Raw genomic sequence first — 9,118 nt, 5'->3', positions numbered from 1 at the left:
ATTGTATGCCTGAACGTAAAAGAGACGCACTAGGTAGATTTGTTAAAGAGAAACCTAGTAGTTTGAAGCGTCTCGATTACCTTAATCTAGAAAGTCCGACTTTTGAAGAGTCTGTTTTTGAACGTCCTTTGACTGAGGAGAGAATCTCTGTTGCTCCGATAGCACCAGAAATGGCAACTTTGAAATCTTTGTTGAATCCAACTAGGACTACTCGTCCTTCGTATATTAAGTTAGCTGAAACGGAGGCACCCTATGAACTGAAACCTGGGACCTTACAGATGCTCCCAATTTCTTTAGGGAAAGAAAATGAAAACCCTTATTACCATGTTAGGGATTTTGAGGAAATTTGTAGTACTCTAAGAATTAGAGGCTTAGATGATGATGCTTTGAAACTTAGGTTATTCCCATTTTCCCTGAAAGATAAGGCCAAGTCGTGGATGTATAGTTTGGACTCCGAGTCAATTGAGACATATGAACAACTTACATCTGCCTTTTTCAATAAGTTTTTCCCTAGGCACAAACCATCGTGTATTAGGACGCAAATATGCACATTTTCACAACAAGAGGGAGAATCTTTATATAGGTATTTGGAAAGGTTTAATGATTTATTATCCCAGTGTCCTCATCATGGTTTAGAAAAGGTTAGGCTAGTTCAGATCCTTTATGAGGGTTTAGATTATTCCACAACGACCATGGTTGAGTCTCTATGCACTAGTGGATTTGAAAACCAAACTGTTGATGCAACGATGGAATTTTTTAATGAAATCGCCGAAAAAACCAAGCAATGGGAAAATAGTAGGGCACCCCAGAAAACAATTCTTTTAAGTAGAGGAAACGTTAATAGAGTGTAAGGAGGCAATGAATCAGATGTCAAAATTGTTGCTATAGCAAAAAGGTTAGAAGCCTTAGAAGTGGGCCAGGCTAGTGGTAGAGTGGATCCTTTTTGGGAAGGCCAGATTATTGAAGAGCATGCCAATGCTCTTTATAATAACACTAGATTTGATAACCGTCAAAAGATTGACCCATATTCAGAAACCTATAATCCTGGTTGGAGAAACCATCTGAACCTTTCGTGGTCTAAGGGCCAAAATCAAGGTCGGTTTAGTAATTGTAATGCTCCCCCGGGTTTTGGTTATACTAAGAATCTTTCAGGACTAGCTCAGTTTCAGAATCAGTCAAATAAGAAAATCCTAAGTTTAGAGGAATCTCTAGCCTTGTTAACTCAGCAAACTGCAATATTTCAGTTATCCGTAGAACAGAGTCTACAAGCTAGTAACAGGATAGGACAAGAAAATAGTCATGCTATTTCCGAGTTAAAAACCCAGGTTGGTCTGATAAGTGATTCTTTGAGAGAAAAATGTAGGTTTCCTAGTCAAACACAACCCAACCCTAGAGGAGTTCATGAATTAGGTGCAAAACCATCGAATCAATTGAATGCTGTTAGAACCCTTAGAAATGGTAGAGTTGTAGACAATAAGGTAACCATGACCGATAGTGAACATACTGTAGTTCACCCCTCATGATATCACCTCTCAGGACCAGTAGCTGAAGAGACTGATAAAGTTTCTGATGATGTGAATTCGGTTCCTGAAAGGTCTGATTTTATGCCTAGAGCCTCATTTCCTCAGCTATTAGTACCAACAAAGAAGGAATCGAACTTTAATGACATAGTGGAGGTTTGTAAGCAAGTTACCATAAACCTTCCCTTATTAGATGCAATTAGGAAAATTCTTGCTTATGCCAAGTTCCTTAAGGATATGTGTACGCGAAAGCGAAAACTTAGCGTCCATAAGAAAGCCTTTTTAGCTAGTCACGTAAGTTCAATCATTCAGAACACCACAACTCCAAAGTACAAAGATCCAGGTTCTCCTACCATTGATTGCACAATAGGTAACTTCCGGGTAGAAAAAGCTTTACTTGACTTAGGAGCCAGTGTGAACTTATTGCCATTCCATGTATACTTAGAGCTAGGACTTGGTGAAATGAAACCTACTCAGATGACACTACAGTTAGCTGATAGGTATGCTAAAATCCCTCGAGGTGTTATCGAGAGGTCGACAAGTTTATTTATCCAGTGGATTTCGTGGTCCTAGATCCCCAACCTGTCCCTGACCCAGAGAACCAGATACCTGTGATTTTAGGTCGCCCATTTTTAGCTACGTCTAATGCGATCATTAACTGTCGAAATGGTGTGATGAGTTTATCTTTTGGTAATATGACTATGGAGATGAACATTTTTAATATCAGTAAGCAACCTTATGAGCTAGATGACACATGTGTTGAAGAAGTGAACATGATAGAAGCCTTAGTTCAGGAGTCATTACCAAACATTTTGTCTGAAGACCCATTAGAAAGTTGTCTATCCTATTTTGGTTTAGATTTTGACGACGATAGCACTATTGAACAGGTGAAAGCTCTATTAGATTCTACCCATGTGTTAGACACTGATAGATGGAAAGCTAGGTTCAAACCGTTACCAGTTTCCGAGACTACCCTAATTCCTTCTTTAGAAGAGCCCCCAAAGTTGGACCTTAAACCACTACCTGATACTCTAAAGTATGTGTTTTTAGGCCCATATGAGACTTTACCTGTGATTGTAGCTTCCGATTTGGATAGTGATCAAGAAAGTAGGCTAGTAAATGTATTTCAAGACAATAAGGAAGCTTTAGGGTGGACTATAGCAGACATTAAGGGTATAAGTCCTACTGTGTGTATGCATCAGATTCATTTAGAGGAAGACTCCAAACCTTCTAGGGAGATGCAACGTCGACTGAACCCTAACATGAAAGAGGTAGTTCGAAAAGAGGTGCTTAAGTTGTTAGATGCGGGTATTATTTACCCAATTTCAGACAGTAAGTGGGTCAGCCCTGTTCAGGTTGTCCCCAAGAAATCAGGTATCACTGTAGTCCAAAATGATAATAATGAATTAATCCCAACCCGAGTGACCATGGGATGGCGTGTGTGTATTGACTATAGGAAATTGAACAAGGTCACAAGGAAGGATCACTTTCTCCTTCCTTTTATCGACCAAATGCTAGAGCGATTAGCTGGACATAGTCACTATTGCTTCTTAGATGGCTACTCCGGTTATAATCAGATCGTTATTTCCCCAAAAGACCAAGAGAAAACCACTTTTACCTGTCCCTTTGGTACCTTTGAGTATAGACGCATGCCTTTGTAATTCCCCTGCGACTTTTCAGCGTTGCATGATGAGCATATTTTCTGACATGGTAGAACGGTTTTTAGAGGTCTTTATGGATGATTTTTCAGTGTTTGGTTCATCTTTCGATGAGTGCTTGCATCATTTGACATTAGTGTTGACTAGGTGTAAGGAAAAAAAATTTAGTGCTTAATTGGGAAAAATGCCATTTCATGGTTAAATCAGGAATTGTGTTAGGGCACATCGTCTCTTCAAAGGGTATAGAGGTAGACAAAGCCAAAGTTGACCTTATTAAGACTTTACAGGTCCCAAAACCATAAAAGATATTAGGTCATTCCTAGGGCATGCAGGTTTTTACCGTTGATTCATTAAGGATTTTAGCTTGATTTCTAGATCTCTTTGCAATTTGCTTGCAAAAGATGTTAAGTTCGTCTTTGATGATGCTTGTTTAGAGGCTTTTGAGAAGCTTAAACCTTTACTCACTACTGCCCCGATAGTCCAGGCACCTAACTGGAACCTACCCTTTGAGATTATGTGTGATTCTTCACCTTGGTATGCAAATATAGTGAATTATCTTGTTACTCGTCGAACCCCTCAACATTGGGGTAAGTGATAGACACATTTTTGTGTCCGATTTGTCTCGATTCTATATATTGTTAGGGCTCATTTTTGTACTTATTATGGTGTTTTATTTATTTGTAGGTATTTTTGGCTAATAAACATTTTTGGAAAAAATTGGCTCGAAAAGTTGTCGGAAAGCACCCGGAGGACATTTGCTATTCGGACTCTCACTTTGATAAGGGGTAACCTAATTACTAAGGGGCATCCCATTTTCAGGCAGTTGCTAATCGCACCCCTACTCTGGATAAGGGGCAACCATCTTCAACATTCAAAAAAAAAAGATTTTGGCGGGGAAAAAAATGCAGTTAAAGAGCAGTTTTGGCAATCGTGATTTGAAGGAGTTTGAGGTCGATTAAACCTCTGATTTATATAGGATAGACTTCTTATGGGTCTAGGAATCTGATATGGGTGTTTAAATCGATTAGAATGGGCTCAAACGACGGATTTTTCTCACAACAAGAAAATATGGAAAGTCACGTGTTGACCTGTTTTAGGGAATTTTAGAGTGATTAAAACGATGTAAACCTTCCCAAAGATTTGTATCTATCTAAGGAAGAGTTTAGAATAAAAAGGAAAGCTCATAAACGCATAGAAATCCTAAAATAGGAAATTGTCGCAACTTGGCCGTGAAGAGAAGGAAAGAGATTTTGGAAGATTTGGGAGAGATTTAATCGGTATTTTTGATATAAATAGATGTCTTGGGTCATATAGAAGAGGTGTCGAGAGTTTGGGAACCTAAGGAGAGCCAGAGAAGAAGAAATCAGAGCTTTACCAAACTCTGTTTCTGCTGCTGTTGTTGAAGAAGAAGAAGAACGCGAAGAACATTGACCCTCGGTAGACAGTCGCAGAAAAGTGTCGCTGTTTAACAGCTGAAGAACATTAAGCTGTTCAGGGAAGTCTTATTTTAGGGTCTTAAAATCAGCGACAAAGCAACAGTTTTTTTGTAACAGTTCCATTGTAACAGCTGTTTTGCAACACTAATACACTGTTGCAAACAGTCTGTGTTATTACTTTTCACTCTTTTAATCATCTTTTGAGCAACAAACACATATTTTGAGATCATGATTAATATGAGGATCTAAACCCCATTGCTGAGGCGATAGAGGAAGCTATTTTTCCCACAAAAAGTGGTATATTCTATTTTATCTTTTTATTTGCAATAATTATATGACTATTTGCCTTGAACTATTATTGAATATGATTTTTATTTGAGTGATTGTGATCTATTTTGATGGAGTATGCTTAGTTTTAAGACTTTTGATGCTTCATATTTGGTATTTACAATTATTACTTTTGAAAATCTACTTGTTGCAATATTTTAGAATCAAATTAAACAAGAAAATTGCATAAATATAAGTATTGGTTTAATCACGTTGAACTTGGAAAATAGTGGAATCTTAGCCTCAGTGTTTTTTTAGTATTGATATCATGTTTGATTGAGTTTGCTATAATTTTTAGTGAGTTTTCTAATTTAATATTAGGATTTAAGTCGAATTAATATCCTTCACAAGTCTGAGAATCGAACCACTTTTACCACTATCTACAAATCACATCAATTTTTGGCGCCGCTGCCGGGGATTTATATTTAGATTTGTTTTAGGCTTAATTTTATTTTTATTATTTTTTGTTCTTTTTCACACGTTTTGGTATTTTTCGATTCTTTTCAGATTTGGAGTGAAGCTACAAGGAAACAAAAAGTATTATGAAAGGAAAGCATCGCCAAAGAAGGAAAGAAAAGAGGAATCCGAAAGGTGTGAAGATGAAAATTTTGTATATAGTTATTTTGTTTATTTTTAGAAACTGTAAATAGGATTTTATTTTTGTAATTTTTCTTTTCCTTTATGGACAATTTTATTTTTGGACTTTATTTTTGGACTGGACATTATTATTATTTTGAAACCCTGAGGAAGGGTTAAAAATTAAATATAAACTGTTTGCAGGGAAGGACGACAGTTACGATACTGTCTCGGCCCCTCGGGTTCGTACACTGACATAGGTGTCGGTGGCCAGAGTCGACTTTAACGGTTCATCGCCCGTCTGGTACGGGAGGTAAGACTCTATCCACCCGCGAATCCCCTGTCAGTGGGTTTTATTTTGTGTGACAACTCACACCCCTGCAGTAGAATGTCGAACTGGTATTACAATAGCCAATACAACGAATATCCGACTGAGTTTCAAAATGGACGTTACTACTTTGACCATAGTGTGAATAGTGGTTGGGAACATCAGCCTTTTGAAGATTATGGTCCATACAATGGTGAGCCCAATTACTATCCACATACGCACCGGTCATATGAGAAAAATTCTTATATTTCTCCTTTAGAAGAGTCTCTCAGGAAATTAGAAGAGTCGACACGTAGGATAGCTGAGATGAATAACTTAGTTTATGACGAAAGAAAACTTTATTTAGAGGAATCCCTTAAGCTGATAGCTGAGACGAACGAAAGAATTACTCGAAATAATCTTAATTTTCAATACAGTGTCTCCAATAATACCCTTGAAAATGAGGATAGTTATTTGCATACACAGGATGACGAGGATAAAATTGGTTACACTGCTTGTTTAGATGAGGTTCAACCATTTTCATGTTATTATAATGATTATGATGAGGATAGTGTTGATGAAGAATTTGAAATAAATAGGCATAGTGATCAGGAATTTGCTACTCCAACTGAGCTTAATAATAATATTATTTCTAGTTCAAATCCAAATAATTTTAATAATTATTCACCTTTTCAAAGGGACGAGGATTTGACTAGAGATACCCCCGTTTTAGACGATGTAATATTTCCTTTTGATTACAAAGCTAATAATGGTTTAGAGGAACGATTATATTTTGAGTCTAGCGATTTAGAAACAATAGACTTAGAAGAAGAAAATGAACTCGTCGAGATGAGTGAGGATGTACCTGACTTTGAAGAATCAATTGAAAATTTTCAGGATTCTGATGATCTAGAAATTAGGGAAATTGTAGCTAGTCTATCTAGAGACACCCAAAACTCTAAGTTTGGGGGTGATTATCATTTTCCTTGTGCCTTACCTTTAGATCTTACAGAGATCCCTCACTTGGGACTTGACATATGTGCCTCAACCATTTTACAAGATTATCTTTATACACGTTTTCCTGAACCTAGTGATGTCTACAAGAAATTTCAGTTATTAGAAACCCATCCTCTGGTTGATGTGGTTTACCCAGGCTATGATACCCAGATTGACTTTGTTTTCCCACCAAATATTTTTCTTCCAAATGTGGGAATGTTTGATTTTCAAATGTGTCGAATATTAAGTTTTGAGACTAAACCTAATTACTTTAGGAGATTAGAGTCGACATACTTGTTTAAGGAAGATCACCACTCTCATTGTAGTCAGCTGTGTAAGTCAAATCTGATTGACTTAGAGGATCCTCAATTATTCAGGTTATTATTATGTGCTTCTAAGTTTTAATTTGAGTTTTTCCATACTCTAGAACCTGAACATTTGGATCTAACCTATGAGGAAATGCAACCCATGAAAATATTTTATTTGGACCCAGTTATAGATCCTGAACTTGAACCACAACTAAATGTAGATGTCTTAAACAGGAAACTAGACAAGGGTGTGCTTTATTTGTTCATTTTCTTGGCATGTTTCAGATTCCTTTTACTTGTGATAGCTCTATTTGGTTTTGATGACCCACAGATATTGCGACTATTACTTTATGATTTTATAAGGTGACTAATCCTTTTTTAGTCTGGCTAAAGACATTAAACTTAGCACTTCTTGGGAGGTAACCCATTCTCATGCAACACGGTAATATCTTTCCTTATCTCTTTTGCTTCAAATGGTAACATTTTCTCCTTGTTCATGCTTTTGTTTGATCTTTAGAACATTGAGGACAATGTTAGATTTAAGTTTGGGGGTATAGGAGAAACTTTTTAGTTGCACAATTAAACTCCAGAGCCTAGAAATTTATGCGTATTAAGGATGGAACTAACCAATCTAAGTGGATGGAAGCATTTTGGTTGTAGGAGTTGAGCAACCAATCTGACTAGATGGCAACATCTAAAGAGTCTTTTCATAAAAGCACAGAGCTCAGGTGTTAGAAATAACATAATAGTTTCACCATATCTCGTTGAGTCCTTTTCACTTCTGTTTTAATTTTGTTTTGTTTTTAAACTATGTTTCTCTAAGTGATTAGGTGGGGCTCACGATTCAAGTTGTTACCAATGCTAGGGTGAATTAGAGTGATTGAGATACAAAAAAAAAAAAGACCAGACCATCAAACCAACTGGAATAAATTCAATATAGTCGACCACTGGAACCCTTGTATATGCCAGTTGTGTTGACCTAGAGTTAAGATTATCAATCACCGGTTCCCTTGTATAGGCAAGTGTGTTGATATTAGTCAGACTAGTATCTCAGTCCATTAGGATAGGTTCATTTTGGCGGAGGCCTTCAGACAGATATGAGAAACACCGTTCACCTAGTAAACATCAAAACCATATATGTTTTTCTATATCCATCTTCTTGAGCTATCCATGTGATTAGTTTCGACTCCGGATATTGATGTGCATAGTGCAACTTTCTGAGTAGAGCTCTGTCACTTATATATGAATTTTAGTATGCTTGAGTGCAAACTCGTGTACAACAATTGGAATTTCGCATCAGGGTACTTCCTCCTGTAGTCAATAAGTATGCCAACCAAGGAGATTCTTTAGTGCCTTCCAAGGTTCTGTGTAGATAGCTAGGGTCTGGAGTAAAAAGGTTTTGTGGGTATAACTCTGGTAAGCCCTCCGGAGACAACACTCCGCCACTAGGGACACATAGGGGTTTAAAGGCTTATTGCATACGCTAAATGCAATCGACGATGCCTGCGACAGTGAGTTAGGATTTTATTTCTATTTTATTTTTGCTCGAGGACTAGCAAATAATAGGTTTGGGGGTATTTGATAGACACATTTTTGTGTCCGATTTTTCTCGATTCTATATATTGTTAGGGCTCATTTTTGTACTTATTATGGTGTTTTATTTATTTGTAGGTATTTTTGGCTAATAAACATTTTTGGAAAAAATTGGCTCGAAAAGTTGTCGGAAAGCACCCCGAGGACATTTGATATTCGGACTCTCACTTTGGATAAGGGGCAAACTAATTACTAAGGGGCATCCCATTTCCAGGAAGTTGCTAATCGCACCCCTACTCTGGATAAGGGGCAACCATCTTCAACATTTCAAAAACCAGGTTTTGGCGGGAAAATAGGTGCAGTGAAGAAAAGTTTTGGCAATCGTGATTTGGAGGAGTTTGAGGTCGATTAAACCTCTGATTTTCATAGGATAGACTCCTTATGGGTCTAGGAATCT

At 37.2% G+C, this 9,118-nt stretch overlaps 1 pseudogene; it reads right to left on the bottom strand.

Moving 5' to 3' along the window:
• Positions 1-534: 534 nt before the first annotated feature.
• On the bottom strand, positions 535-634 carry LOC113284882 (annotated as a pseudogene).
• Between the last annotated feature and the right edge of the window lie 8,484 nt (positions 635-9,118).

The sequence above is a fragment of the Papaver somniferum genome, chromosome 5 (assembly GCF_003573695.1).
Source record: "Papaver somniferum cultivar HN1 chromosome 5, ASM357369v1, whole genome shotgun sequence".
NCBI classification, from domain to species: Eukaryota; Viridiplantae; Streptophyta; class Magnoliopsida; order Ranunculales; family Papaveraceae; genus Papaver; species Papaver somniferum.
This window is presented reverse-complemented; position numbering and strand designations above follow the sequence as displayed.